General features: G+C 52.2%; 1 long non-coding RNA gene across 1 annotated transcript; it reads left to right on the forward strand.

Moving 5' to 3' along the window:
* Positions 1-11,351: 11,351 nt before the first annotated feature.
* LOC111743626 lies at positions 11,352-13,181 on the forward strand. The gene is made up of 2 exons (XR_002781800.1): positions 11,352-11,493; positions 12,064-13,181. It is a non-coding gene; the product is annotated as an uncharacterized LOC111743626 (long non-coding RNA).
* The last annotated feature ends 1,733 nt before the right edge of the window (positions 13,182-14,914 follow it).

Genomic DNA, 14,914 nt, shown 5'->3' on the forward strand with positions numbered 1-14,914 from the left:
CTTATTTTCCTATCGTACGAATGAAGAAACTGAGGCTCAGAGAGATGAAGTGACTGCCCAAGTCACCCAGCCTGTCGGGTACGGAGCAGGGACTCAGACCAAGGCCTGTCTGACTGCAAACCCCACTCTGTTGTTAGAAAGTCACTGTGCTCTCTGAGGCAGCTTCCTCATCTATGAAACAGGGATTACAGCTAAAAGAAACTAAGCAGCTCCTCCCCTAAGGTTGGTGCCCGGCACCCAAGGAGCACTCAGAACACAGTGGCCATTATTATTATTATTATTATTACCAGAATTCTTGCTACCGGCCAGCCTAAGATACCTGTCTCCCCCCCACCTCCCTTCCCCACCCTGCCCCGTGGGACACAGACAGGACACAGGTTCTAGAATCACACCCCCATGGCCTACATCCCTCCTGCCTTCATGCTGCAATCCTAGGTGTGTCTCTCCCTTCCATTGGGGTGACAGCACTCCTGGCCATTTACAGACCAAAGGAGGCTACTGGGTCAATGATGATCTCAGTGTGTTGGGTGCCTCAGGATAGTCCTGTGAAAGAGGGTCATTTACCCAGTCTGGCAGAGGTGGACACCAAGGCTCAGGCTGAACATGTGACTTACCCAGGACATCAAGCCAAAGAGAAAGGGACAGGGAGACTGCTCTGACTATGACAGGGTCTCTGATAAGGTGCTGATACAAAAGACTTCCTGGCAAAGTCTCTCTCTCTGTCTCTCTCCCTGCCTCTTACTTTCTCTGTCTCTCAGATCAACTCTCAAAGCATGTCTCTTTGTGTCTTTCTCCTCTCTGTCTCTTTCCTATGAGTGTCTCTCTCTCCCTCAATGCCTATCTCTCCCTCAGTGTCTCTCCATCTCTCCACTGCATCTCTCTGTCTCTCCCTTGATACCTCTGGCCCAGGCCTCCTCTTCCCTACATTCTCATCCTCTGGCCCTACCCACCTCCTCTCCATTCCTGGCTCTATAAATATTTACTGAGGTGAAGGTGTCTGGCTGCCTAATTTGCTTGAAACCCTCACCCAGCCCCACCTTCCCTCTCGCAGCCACCACCCAAGGGCTCCCCAGTGAGGGAGGACAGGTGGGGGAATCCACAGCCTCAGGGACCCTCAAAATGCCCCCAGGGGTCCACAGCTCACGGTCAGACCCAGCCCCAGCTGGATTCCCTCTTATCTGACAAGGGCAGACTCTGCCCATGGTGCCCTGGGGATGGGGGCAAATGCCGATTGGCCCAAGTCAAATATAGCCCTCTCCTTCCCCTTGCAGTGATTGGCTGAGGCTAGACATGGAATGCATCTGTGGCCAGTGAGATGGGGAAGTCTGCCAAGGGACTTCTGGGAACAGTTTCTTCATTCTTCAGAGGACACATGAGAGCCTTTTCCTGCCTTGGCCATGGCTATGTGAGGAAGAGATGGCAGGTGCTTTGGCACCCTCGTGGAGCTATGAGGAGCTGGGCTGGGAGGAGATGGTAGAACCACAAGATGAGAAGAACCTGAGATATTAATGATGCCCACCCCCCAACCTCTGATTCACATGGCCATTGTTCATCAGTCAGTCGACGAATATTTATTGAGCACCTACTGTGTGCCAAGCCCTGTGATGGGTACCGGGGATGCAGCAGGAGACAGAGTCAACATGATTCTTGCCTTATATTCTGGGGCAGGGGACAGACCTCTATTGAATAATCATCAGAGCAAGTGTAAAAATATGGCCATAATGAGGGCTGGAAGGAGAGGTCCATAGAGATAAGACCAGAAAGGGGGATCCAGGAAGGCTTCCCTAGTGATTTGTCTTAGGTCAGGTTGCCCAGAAACAGAGCCCGAAACAGAGACTGGAATGCATGTGATTCACTGAGGAATGCTTTGGGGAGAAGAGGAGAGAGTGAAGTAGGACAGGAAAGAGCTAAGCTAGGATGTGGTCTCAGCCGAAGTCTAGCTTCAGCCTGAACCCACGGGAAGCTCTGGAGCATGAACTGTACCACAGAGTTGATCCCACTTTGAACTAAGAGGGCTGAGTTTTGTTCCCCTGATCTGATCAGTCATTGGCTGTGTCTGCCTCCGATATTTGGGGCTGAGAGGACCACCCGGATGAGGCAGCTCCTGTTTGGTGAGATAATCTCCAGAAAGGAGATTCAGCTAGGTGCCTGTAGTGGCCAACGTTGCACGCATGGCAGCTGGGTGATGGGTGCAGTGTAAGGGAATCTGGGTGAGTCACCACAGCTCCCACTATAGGAAGTCCCCCCTGATCTGAGATCTGGGCACTAACTAGGTGAGAGAAGAACATTCCAGTAGAGGAAGCAACATGCACAAAGGTCCTGAGGCAGTCGGGAGCCAGATTCATTGAAAGGAAACCAGGGTGGCTCTGGCAGAGTGAATGAGGGGGAGAGTGGCAAGAGATTAGGAGAGGGGTCGGCCATTGGGCAGCACCTGCATGTCAGGGTTAGGAAGTTAATCTTTATTCTGAGAGCAGCAGGAGCCATGGGAGATGGTTGAGCAAGGGAGGATGGTGGTTCAGTTTACATTTTTTAAGGCTCCTTCCGGCAGCACACGGAGAATAGACTGAAACTGGAAGCAGGAGGCCATTCGGAGGCTGTTGTACTCACCGTGGGGACAGGCTGAGGCAAGACCTTAGGAGGTAATAATAATGTAGTTATCGATCACTTCCCACGCTGTTCCAAGCCCCTCATAAGAAGGATCTCATTTAAGCACATCGCTCAGAGGTAGAAACTTATTATTCCTGCTTCGCAATGAGGAAACAGGCATAGCAGGATCAGTAGGTACTCTAGAAATGGCTCAAATCCCCACTTACCAGCACTTTCTGCCCCCCCTCACTTGTGGACCCCCAAACACATAAACCTCAGGCATCCAAGGTACTTTGGGACAGCTCAGTCACCCTGGACTCCCCTCGACCCCCAGTTGGGGGCGTACAGGAATCCCGCCACATGTCGCTACTTTCTTATCATCATTTAATCCTCAGGCCATCCTTGAAACTTATTTTCCTATCGTACGAATGAAGAAACTGAGGCTCAGAGAGATGAAGTGACTGCCCAAGTCACCCAGCCTGTCGGGTACGGAGCAGGGACTCAGACCGAGGCCTGTCTGACTGCAAACCCCACTCTGTTGTTAGAAAGTCACTGTGCTCTCTGAGGCAGCTTCCTCATCTATGAAACGGGGATTACAGCTAAAAGAAACTAAGCAGCTCCTCCCCTAAGGTTGGTGCCCGGCACCCAAGGAGCACTCAGAACACAGTGGCCATTATTATTATTATTATTATTACCAGAATTCTTGCTACCGGCCAGCCTAAGATACCTGTCTCCCCCCCACCTCCCTTCCCCACCCTGCCCCGTGGGACACAGACAGGACACAGGTTCTAGAATCACACCCCCATGGCCTACATCCCTCCTGCCTTCATGCTGCAATCCTAGGTGTGTCTCTCCCTTCCATTGGGGTGACAGCACTCCTGGCCATTTACAGACCAAAGGAGGCTACTGGGTCAATGATGATCTCAGTGTGTTGGGTGCCTCAGGATAGTCCTGTGAAAGAGGGTCATTTACCCAGTCTGGCAGAGGTGGACACCAAGGCTCAGGCTGAACATGTGACTTACCCAGGACATCAAGCCAAAGAGAAAGGGACAGGGAGACTGCTCTGACTATGACAGGGTCTCTGATAAGGTGCTGATACAAAAGACTTCCTGGCAAAGTCTCTCTCTCTGTCTCTCTCCCTGCCTCTTACTTTCTCTGTCTCTCAGATCAACTCTCAAAGCATGTCTCTTTGTGTCTTTCTCCTCTCTGTCTCTTTCCTATGAGTGTCTCTCTCTCCCTCAATGCCTATCTCTCCCTCAGTGTCTCTCCATCTCTCCACTGCATCTCTCTGTCTCTCCCTTGATACCTCTGGCCCAGGCCTCCTCTTCCCTACATTCTCATCCTCTGGCCCTACCCACCTCCTCTCCATTCCTGGCTCTATAAATATTTACTGAGGTGAAGGTGTCTGGCTGCCTAATTTGCTTGAAACCCTCACCCAGCCCCACCTTCCCTCTCGCAGCCACCACCCAAGGGCTCCCCAGTGAGGGAGGACAGGTGGGGGAATCCACAGCCTCAGGGACCCTCAAAATGCCCCCAGGGGTCCACAGCTCACGGTCAGACCCAGCCCCAGCTGGATTCCCTCTTATCTGACAAGGGCAGACTCTGCCCATGGTGCCCTGGGGATGGGGGCAAATGCCGATTGGCCCAAGTCAAATATAGCCCTCTCCTTCCCCTTGCAGTGATTGGCTGAGGCTAGACATGGAATGCATCTGTGGCCAGTGAGATGGGGAAGTCTGCCAAGGGACTTCTGGGAACAGTTTCTTCATTCTTCAGAGGACACATGAGAGCCTTTTCCTGCCTTGGCCATGGCTATGTGAGGAAGAGATGGCAGGTGCTTTGGCACCCTCGTGGAGCTATGAGGAGCTGGGCTGGGAGGAGATGGTAGAACCACAAGATGAGAAGAACCTGAGATATTAATGATGCCCACCCCCCAACCTCTGATTCACATGGCCATTGTTCATCAGTCAGTCGACGAATATTTATTGAGCACCTACTGTGTGCCAAGCCCTGTGATGGGTACCGGGGATGCAGCAGGAGACAGAGTCAACATGATTCTTGCCTTATATTCTGGGGCAGGGGACAGACCTCTATTGAATAATCATCAGAGCAAGTGTAAAAATATGGCCATAATGAGGGCTGGAAGGAGAGGTCCATAGAGATAAGACCAGAAAGGGGGATCCAGGAAGGCTTCCCTAGTGATTTGTCTTAGGTCAGGTTGCCCAGAAACAGAGCCCGAAACAGAGACTGGAATGCATGTGATTCACTGAGGAATGCTTTGGGGAGAAGAGGAGAGAGTGAAGTAGGACAGGAAAGAGCTAAGCTAGGATGTGGTCTCAGCCGAAGTCTAGCTTCAGCCTGAACCCACGGGAAGCTCTGGAGCATGAACTGTACCACAGAGTTGATCCCACTTTGAACTAAGAGGGCTGACTTTTGTTCCCCTGATCTGATCAGTCATTGGCTGTGTCTGCCTCTGATATTTGGGGCTAAGAGGACCACCCGGATGAGGCAGCTCCTGTTTGGTGAGATAATCTCCAGAAAGGAGATTCAGCTAGGTGCCTGTAGTGGCCAACGTTGCACGCATGGCAGCTGGGTGATGGGTGCAGTGTAAGGGAATCTGGGTGAGTCACCACAGCTCCCACTATAGGAAGTCCCCCCTGATCTGAGATCTGGGCACTAACTAGGTGAGAGAAGAACATTCCAGTAGAGGAAGCAACATGCACAAAGGTCCTGAGGCAGTCGGGAGCCAGATTCATTGAAAGGAAACCAGGGTGGCTCTGGCAGAGTGAATGAGGGGGAGAGTGGCAAGAGATTAGGAGAGGGGTCGGCCATTGGGCAGCACCTGCATGTCAGGGTTAGGAAGTTAATCTTTATTCTGAGAGCAGCAGGAGCCATGGGAGATGGTTGAGCAAGGGAGGATGGTGGTTCAGTTTACATTTTTTAAGGCTCCTTCCGGCAGCACACAGAGAATAGACTGAAACTGGAAGCAGGAGGCCATTCGGAGGCTGTTGTACTCACCGTGGGGACAGGCTGAGGCAAGACCTTAGGAGGTAATAATAATGTAGTTATCGATCACGTCCCACGAGTCAGGCGCTGTTCCAAGCCCCTCATAAGAAGGATCTCATTTAAGCACATCGCTCAGAGGTAGAAACTTATTATTCCTGCTTCACAATGAGGAAACAGGCATAGCAGGATCAGTAGGTACTCTAGAAATGGCTCAAATCCCCACTTACCAGCACTTTCTGCCCCCCCTCACTTGTGGACCCCCAAACACATAAACCTCAGGCATCCAAGGTACTTTGGGACAGCTCAGTCACCCTGGACTCCCCTCGACCCCCAGTTGGGGGCGTACAGGAACCCCGCCACATGTCGCTACTTTCTTATCTCACTCGCCCTGAGAAGTCGATGTTATCATATTTAAGGTCTTCCAGCCATGGACCCCATTTCCACCCAGTTCTTGCTCTTTCTTATGGGGTGGGACCTCACTCTGCGTGACCCAGCAACCCATAGAGAGGTAAGGACTTGCTGAAGCCACCCGACATGTCCCTGGTGCAGGTGCCTGCAAGGCGGGGAGGAGAGGGGACATGTTATGCTGTTAGCTGTTATCTGTGGCCAGAGGCAAGAGGCCCAGTGGGACACCTGGCGCCTCTGATATGGTATCCTGTGGTCCTAGCCCCTGTGAGGACAAACAGGCCATGCCCAGCCTGAAGATAATCAAGACCAGATTCTGGCCAGTGATTCATTACAACATCACAGCCAGGGCCGCCCTGTGGAGTCGAAGACTCAGTGGCAGGATCTTCTAGGCCTGGGACTGGGGGAGGGGCAGGGATAGTGGGGGGACCCAAGGGTCAGCAGGGTCCCTTCCTAGAAGGAATCCACACAGCAAAAAAATGTCCAGTTTGCTTCCTGATGGTCACTAGCTAGCTCACGGAGCACCTGCTGTGTGTCAGGTCCTGTGGCACACAATGGTGACCAAGATGCCTATTCTCAGGGAGCTGGCAGCTGCATGGAGGAAGCAGGTATCAAATAAGGAATCTCATTAAGAGAATGGAGAGCGCCAAGTGCTGGAAAGCGGAGGGGCAGGGGACTTCACGGGCATGTTCCGGTGAGGCCTCCCCAGGGAGGTGACTTTGAGCTGAGGCCTGAAGTTTGCATAGGGGGGAGCTCTGGGAAGAGAGGGAGAAAGAGCATGCGAGGAGGGACAGGGCATACGCCAAGGTCCCAAGGTGGACCAAGTGTGGAAGGTTCGAGGGTAAGAGGGCAGAAAGGGAGGGCCAGAGTGATAAGGCAGGAGCAAGCACGGATCGGCAGGCACCCCCAGACAGAGGTGAGGAGCTCGGATTTTAGCTTACAGGCCCTGGTGAGCCATGGAAGGCTCTGGGCAGGGGTCGGGGTAGACAGGATGGGACTGGAGTCCAGTGGCTCTGCTCTACAGGATGGCCTGTAGGGGCCTGAGTAACTATAGGTTCTAAGACGTAAGGAACCAGGCTTCAGGGTCTCCCCCTTTCCAATATTTGGGGCTCTAGTAGCCAGCAAGCAGAGGCCCAGCTGGGCCAATTCCGGGTACCCCCATGGCCCCCTGGCTTCCTGCTCCCACCTGGACCTCCTAGGGAACATTCCAGGCAGCGATTGATTATCTCAGTTCTGAGCACTAATTAGCCCAGTTGCACCTCAGGCCTTCCCAGCTCTGCTCTGAGAGGGCCCCCTGGGGAGGTAGCCTCCAGGTACAAGGTCCCAAGGGTAGACTGGAGGGACAAGAAGTAAGGGGCCCTGAGTAGGTTCCAAGGACTACTCAGACCTGCAGCTGCAACCTAGAGGTGTGGAAAACGCCCTGCTAGGGATGCCTCCAGCACTCTCCGCCCCTGCCCTGCCCCACATCCTCCCTCCCCCAGCACTCCTGCACCTTGGCCAGCCCCAGGCACCTTGCCAGAGGAAGCCCAACCCCCACCAGCACCCAGAGAGCTCCACTGTCTCCTTCCTCCTCACACTGATTCCTTCCCTCTCTAGGCCTGAATCTGGCTGTGGGTGGGTGGGTGCATGGGTGCGTGTGTTTCTCTTTATCTTTTTCTCTCTCTCTCCCTCTCTCCCTCCCTCCCTCTCTCTGTCTCTATGTCTCACGGTCTCTCTGTCTCTTGCGCCCCACCCCAGCTCAATGACCAGTCATTCTTCCCTTCCCCCTGGTCTCCAGCCTGAAGCATGGGCTGGGGGGGATGCTCTTCTGGTCCCGGCCCCTCAGGGGCCCAGGGTGGGGGTGAGTGTCCCCGAACAGCCTCCAGGTGGAGAAGTAAAGATGGTACCAGCACAAACTGCTCCGACCCTGCCGGTTTTTCCAGCTCAGCCCCACCCTGGACTGGGCCTCCCCTTGCCCTGGGACCCACCTACCCTGGGCCAAGTGGGGTTGCTAGAAGGTGAGGCCTGACCAGGAACACCCTGGAAAACAGACACCCAGGCAGGATCAAGTTGCCTGTGCCCTCCATGCCGGCCGAGGCCCAAGCTGGAAACTCTATGGCCCCACTTTCGCAGGAGGAAACTGAGGCTCAGAGAGGGCTTAGGGTTACATAACTAATTAGGATCAGACTTCAAACCCAAGACGCAGGAAGGGATTCAGACATAACTAAGGGTCTCCCTCCTTCTCCTAGTCCCCCAGTTTTCTTCCTCAGAGGCCAGCCACCCTGGTCCCAGTTTCCTGAGTATCTTTCCAGAATTGCCTACACATATCCATATTTCTCTTATTTTAGGAATGTTTTAACACACGTTTTGAAACGATGGGCACTATCCTGTACCTGCTTTTTCACGTAACCATATCTTGGAGGTCTCGTCTTGCTGGAACCTTCCTCCCTATTTCTAACACCTGCTGGGTCCCCTAGGGAGCAGACTAGACTCGAGGCACTTAATCCACCCCACCACGAGACACCCCATTTGTTTCCAGTCTCTCTCTCCCTGCCCCCTCTCTCTATATATATGTACATGTAAAATGTCACAGCAACCCCTGCCCCCCATCACGCAGGCACACATGTGCGCACACACATCCCAGGCTGCTGACCTGTAGGATCCCGTCTCTGGAAGGGGGCAGTGGATGAGCCTGGAATCCTGGAGTGGAGCTTGTTCAAACGAGATTTGGGGGTCTGTACCAAAGCACCTGAAGGGGAAGCTTGGGTGAGGAACCCTTGAATCTGCATTTTTTAGCAAACGCCCCAGAGAGGAAGGACTCATGGGAGGGAGGGGGGTGATAACAAAATCCTAAACCATCCAGCTGGGTCTTCAAGTTGTGTTCCCAGCTTACAGGGCTCCTGGAGGATGCCCCCATCTCTGTAACTTCCTTTTGTTCCATTTATGTGAGGCTCCAGAAAAATGGGGGGGCGGGGGGATGAAATACAGTGAAATAAAAGCAATAATAAACCCGAAAAACCAATAGATGGGGAAACAGAGGCAAGGAGAGGAGAACGAACAAGGCCAAGACCCACAGGCCTTGGTGTTAATATACAGCAGGCTGAACAAGATCAAACTCTTAGGCCGGGAGTTTTCTATTGCATTCCACCCCAGCCCGATCCAGTCTCCCACCAGCTAGCCATCACCTATCCGCCCATCCCACTCAATAATCTGCCCATCCCTCCTCCACCTGTTCTCTGCTCACGCCATCATCCAAGGCACTCCTAGCCGCCCAAGTCCATCCAACCATCTGTCCATCGATACCTCCATGCATCCAACCACCCATTCTCCAGCCAGGATTCAGAGCACCTACTATGTTCCAGGCGCCATTCCAAGTGCTAGGAATACAGCATCAACACAACAGACCTGTTCTCATCTAGGAGCTTAGCACCTATAGGAGAGAGTGACTATAGATGGACAGGCACACACATGCAGACCCCCAAACAGGAGTCCTGGCTCTGAGTACCGTGCACAGTAATGGAGGGGTCACAGAAGCGCTCCTCGGGTAGGAACTCCCTCCTCTGAGATTCAAGCAATGAGTAGGCAAGAACCTGGGAAGAAGGGAAGGAAGTGGCATTTGTCGAGGAGGGAGCAGCATGGGCAAACAGTGGAAGGAGGAACTGCAAGTTGGAAGATTGGGGAGAAGTCAGAGAGAAGGCACAGGTGAGAAGCCCGTCCAGAAGCCCCGGGAAGCTCCACTTGGACCATCCTATCCCCTGCCTCTCTTCCCAAGAGAACCACCCCCAGCCTGGCCTCCTGGCCTCAGAACACTGTCTCCCTGCCCACACCCCGCCAGCTCCCAGCTCCCCATCAGCCCTGGCCTGGCTGCCTCCTCCCACTCACCTGCTGATCCTGCCCCATCACGGGGGCGGGTCTTCCCTCCCTGCCCCCAGCTCATGGGGGCATCAAGCCCTCCATGCGAGGTGGCTGGAGTAGACAGGTCCCCTCACATATCACCCAGCCTACCAGGAACCCCATTAAAGCTTAGCAGGTCACTCCATCCAAAGCCTCCACAGACCCTATGCAGTAACAGAGTGCCATTTACTGAGAACCTAGTGTGGACTAGACTCCGGGCTCATTCTGTTCTCTCCTCTGCCCAAATGCTACACCACCCCATCTATAACCCTGAGAGGAAGAAGTCAAATCACATCCCTTGTCTGCTGAGAGTCCCACCTGCCCCCTACCACACACACACTCCTCTCTGCTTCTCTCCCTATCACTCATTCAGTCCCCACACACAGCCTCCTGCTGCTCCTTAAACAAAGAGAGCATGATCCCACCTCAGGGCCCTTGCACTTGCTGTTCCCGCTTCCCCCAGATATCCCCATGGCTCTCTTCCTTACCTCTCTCAGGCCTTTGCTTAACTATCACACACACACACACACACACACACACACACGCACACACACACCAGCACCCTCTCCTTCCTCTTCTTTATTTTTCTCCGCAGCACTTAATATTTGACTGACTGTTTCTCCCACCAAGAGGATGGAAACTCCATGAAGGCAGGGTTTGGAGCTCTTATTTTCTGCTATTTTCCCGGGCTTGGCACAGTGCCTGGCACAGGGTCCGTGGAGTCACTCCTGGAGCATATCTGCCAGGCTCAGGGTCACAGACACAACAGAGAACAAAACGAAAACATTGTGGAAAGCAGCATCGGAGGCCCTGGGTCTAGGACCTCATGCAGCCACTTCCCAGTCATTAGCCCAACACTCCCCTGGTGCTATCCCACTGGCTCCTTTCAAGGACCCTGGACATCCACAGTACCATCGTCTTTCTCCAGAAAATGCTGGGCTCGGTATTATTGATACCATATGATTCTTGCTTTTACAAGTTTCACAAGAAACTCCAACTGACTGAAATCCACCTCAACGGAGCCCTCAATTACCCAGAACTGGGTTTTTGTTGTTTGTTTTTCCTTTTGCTTCCATGAGTTCCTGTCCCGGCCATTTGTTTACCGGGAACCAATCATGTGGATATCGTGGGGTATCATGGACCCCCCATTACAGACAGAACTGATACCCGGGGACTTGGAAACAAGGGGAGGTGGGCCGGGAAATGGGGAAAGGGTGTGAAGTCACAAGAGGTCATGCTTATGGAGTGGGCCCTCGGGTGGGCTGGGACTGGTGAAAACGTACCAACTCTTCTGGACCCAGGTTACGCGTGCATAAAAAGTTTACATTTTAAAAAGTATAAGAGAAAAAAATGAGAAACGAAGGAAGGAAAGGACACACGGGCGCACTTACGAAAAAGTACTGCACAGACAACAGTCTGGAAGTTCGCACTCCCAAATCATAAACCACCCTGGGCAGAGGCAGGGGCTGGCCCTGGCGCGGGCGGTCCAAGATCGACTTCGCCATGTCCTTATTTCCCCAAGGTTCGCCTTCGCTCAGCCCCTGATGGAAGCTGGGAACCAGAAGCCTTGGGTCCTGCTCTTGTCTTCCTGTGGCCTTGCAGAGAGCACCTCTTCTCACTTCGCAGGTGAGGAAACTGAGGTCAGCAAGGTTAGTGATGGGGATACCTACACTCAAAGAATGTTCCTGTCTAAGGAGACAACTCAGGGGAGAGTGCTTGGTGACCTCGCCAGTTGCCACAGTCCTGCCCAGGACCAGCTCCCGGGAAATGTGGGGCGCCTCATTTGGCCACTGTTAAGTATTTCCATATGCAGCAGCAGGTCATCAAACCAAGCGTGGCCCCTCTGAGCACCAGGCCCCGTGTGGCTACGAGGAAGTGAGCCCAGTCTTGCCTTAGGTTACCAAAAACTTTTTCAAAACCCAGGGTGGAAATTAAGAGAGTTTTCTGAGTAAACTTTAGGCAGTCGGAAAGCTCCTTTCTCTAGAACTTTCCATGCCATGCCGGCCATTTGAACATGCTGGTGCATGTGAGGCCTAAGAGCAACAGGCGCACCCCGCTTCCCATAGGTATCAATAACAACAACAGTGACCCGCAGTATTGAGTACTTAGTATGTGCAGGTGTTGTGTAAAGTTTTGCGCACATTTAACTCCTCCACTCTGCTCCTCAATGCTATTAGGTAATGCTCTCACACGCAGGTTCTGGAAGTGGAAACTGAGGCCCAGAGAGGGGAGCCACGCGCCCCAGGTCGCATGGCCAGTTGGGGGCATAGCTGAGATTCGCACCCAAGCCTGTGAAGACTCCAGAGCCCACACGCTGGCCTAGGAAGGAAGGCAGAGGCCAACGGGAGGCAAACAAGGATGGCAGGGCCGCCCCAGGCCAGGGAGCTGGATGGGAGCTGCTGGCTGGGTCGCCCTCTGTCCCACTGCCTCCCTTCCCACTTGGAGCACCAGCTCTAAGCTTGAATGGTCTTTGCCAGGCGGTGGTTTCACCATCTCCGCCGGGCCCTGGGGAGCCTCGGGGAGCCAAACAGGGCTGTCCAGCCCCAGGAGTCCAAGCCAGAGCACTAGGTAAAGAGCAGGCTCTGGGGTCACCCAGACCCAAGCTCAAATTCCACCTCTGCCATCCACCGGCTGTGTGACCTCAGGCAAGGTAATCTCCCTCTCTAAGCTCGTGACCTTTTTGGTTTTTTCTTCTGAAGCTCAGGCATGAAGGGCTGAGTTATCCGACTCGATTCACAACATGTTGCCATCACTATCCACCCAAGGCTCCCCTCTGGCTTTATTTAATTCTCCTATCAACCTCACCCCCTACTCTATGATTGATCTGTAGCTTTAGTTAATTTTTTTTACTTTGATTTTGAGTTTAACTTAATTATAGTAAAGTGCAGAAAGGAAACTATCCAATAAATTTTTATCTCAAAGAATGTTTATATATGGGTAAATCCATGTGAGCCAGGTCAAGACCCAGAACTTGTGCAGCAACCCAAAAGGCTCCCCCACTCCCCTTCCCAGGCAATAATTCCTCTAACCACAAAAGGAACCACTATGCTGACTTCTAGGTTATTCTGACCTGTTCCCAGAGTTCATGTCAGAGGACTCATACAGTACGCGGTCTTTTGTGTCTGGCTTCTTTCCCCCAGAGCCCTGCTTTTAAGGTGTACCCACAGTGTGTGCGAATCAGTAGCTCACTCCATGTTATTGCTGAACAGTATTCTGTTTATAGAGGTACTACGATTTGTTGATCTTCTCACTTGCTGAAAGATATTTGAGTTGTTTCCAGTTTGGGGCTATTATAAATAAAACTGCTACGAATATGTTTACAGGTCTTTTTGTGGGCACATATGTTCATTTCTCTTGGGTATAGTGAAGGTCATATGTTTTCATTTGTTTTTTCATTTATTTTGGTATAACTTTGGCACTTACAGAAAAATTACAAGACTTACAAGGGACTCCAGGGTAGCCTTCGCCCAGATTGTTTATATTCATCATTTCCCCTCTACTTATATTCTCTCGTCCTGAATTATTTGAGTCAGTTGTAGATATGATGTCCTTTGATCTCTGAACCCTGCAGCATGGATCTCATGACCCCCTGTCACACACACACACACACACACACACACACACACACACACACACACACACACGCAGTACTGTTATCAAATTCAGGACACTTGTCATCGATAAGCACTACAATCGAATCCACATACCATATTCAACATTCATTCCATAATTGTCTCTATAAAGATCTTACTGATTTTTTTCTAGTCCAGGATCACATTTAGCTTCCTTCAATTGTATTTAGGCACTTTCAACAGCTCCTCAGCCTCTCCTTGACTTTCTCACCCTTGACACTTTTGAGAATGGCAGACCAGCTATTTTGGCATATGTTCCCTCCCTTGGGATTTGTCTGATGTTTCCTCATGGTTAAGTTCAGGTCATGCATCTTTGCAAGGATATAACAGAAGTGATGCTATGTTCTTCTTGGGTGTCCTGTCAGGTGGCACACAATTATGATGTCTCATTGCTGGAAAACAGGGATATTAAAAGTTCCCACCTCATAGAGCTGTTACAAGGATTAAATGAAACACAGCCCAAAGCCTGCTTTTGTAATTACTATCTCTCCTGCATTTAGAGGAAGGGCCAGGCATAGGATAGAAGAACAAACACAGGGCTGTCCCCACCCAGACCTGTCTCCTGGGCCCCAATCCTTACCTTGCCTCCTAGAACTTGCAACCAGGATGTGAAGAGAGACAGGAACAGACAGGAGCTGGAATTCCAGTCAGATCAGGCTGGAGAGCCCTTGATGCTGGTTCAGCCTGATCCCCTGAGTGATGCGGACTTGAGGCCCTGAGAGTGCAGAGGGCTACTCCAATGCCACACAGTGAGCCACTCCGCCTGTGGGGCTCAGCCAGACTGCTGCACCCCCACAACAGTACTTTCAACTAAGGGTGGTTTTGCCCCCTGGGGGATACTTGGCAATGTCTGGAGACATTTTTGGTTGTCGTAACTGGGAGGTAGGAGTGCTACTGGCATCTAGAGACCAAGGATACTGCAATGGACAAGACAGTGTCCCACAGCATAGAATGATCCTGTCCCAAATTCCAATAGTGCTGTAGTTGAGAAGCCCTAATCCACACTGAACGAATGACAGCAGGCAATGGGTGAGCCCCTGGCCAACTTATGCTGCCCGCTTTCTCCCAGGGCCCAACTGGCTGCAAAGAAAAGGCAGTTCAGACCTTTCATCAGCATCTAGAGCTTAAGAAGGGGAGTCCCCATTGCGCAAATGGGGTTTTGCTGCCTGTGTCTGATTTTTTCTGAGTCCACGAGGGTTCAAATCAGCACTGTTGGAGAAGGTTTGAGGATGTCACAACCTCTGAAGAGCTGGGGGGATGGAGGTCACAGGAGTGTCAAGAGCTCTGACCCGGAAAAGGAGGGAGTGCGGGGGGGCGGGGTCTTAAACCACCCTTGGCAGCCAGATTACTAGGTGGGAGCACTTACACCCTGAGATCCTGTCATCTTTTCCGGGCTCTGATTTTATAGTGTCTGA

This window comes from Pteropus vampyrus, unplaced genomic scaffold (genome assembly GCF_000151845.1).
Source record: "Pteropus vampyrus isolate Shadow unplaced genomic scaffold, Pvam_2.0 Scaffold117, whole genome shotgun sequence".
Classification (NCBI taxonomy): domain Eukaryota; kingdom Metazoa; phylum Chordata; class Mammalia; order Chiroptera; family Pteropodidae; genus Pteropus; species Pteropus vampyrus.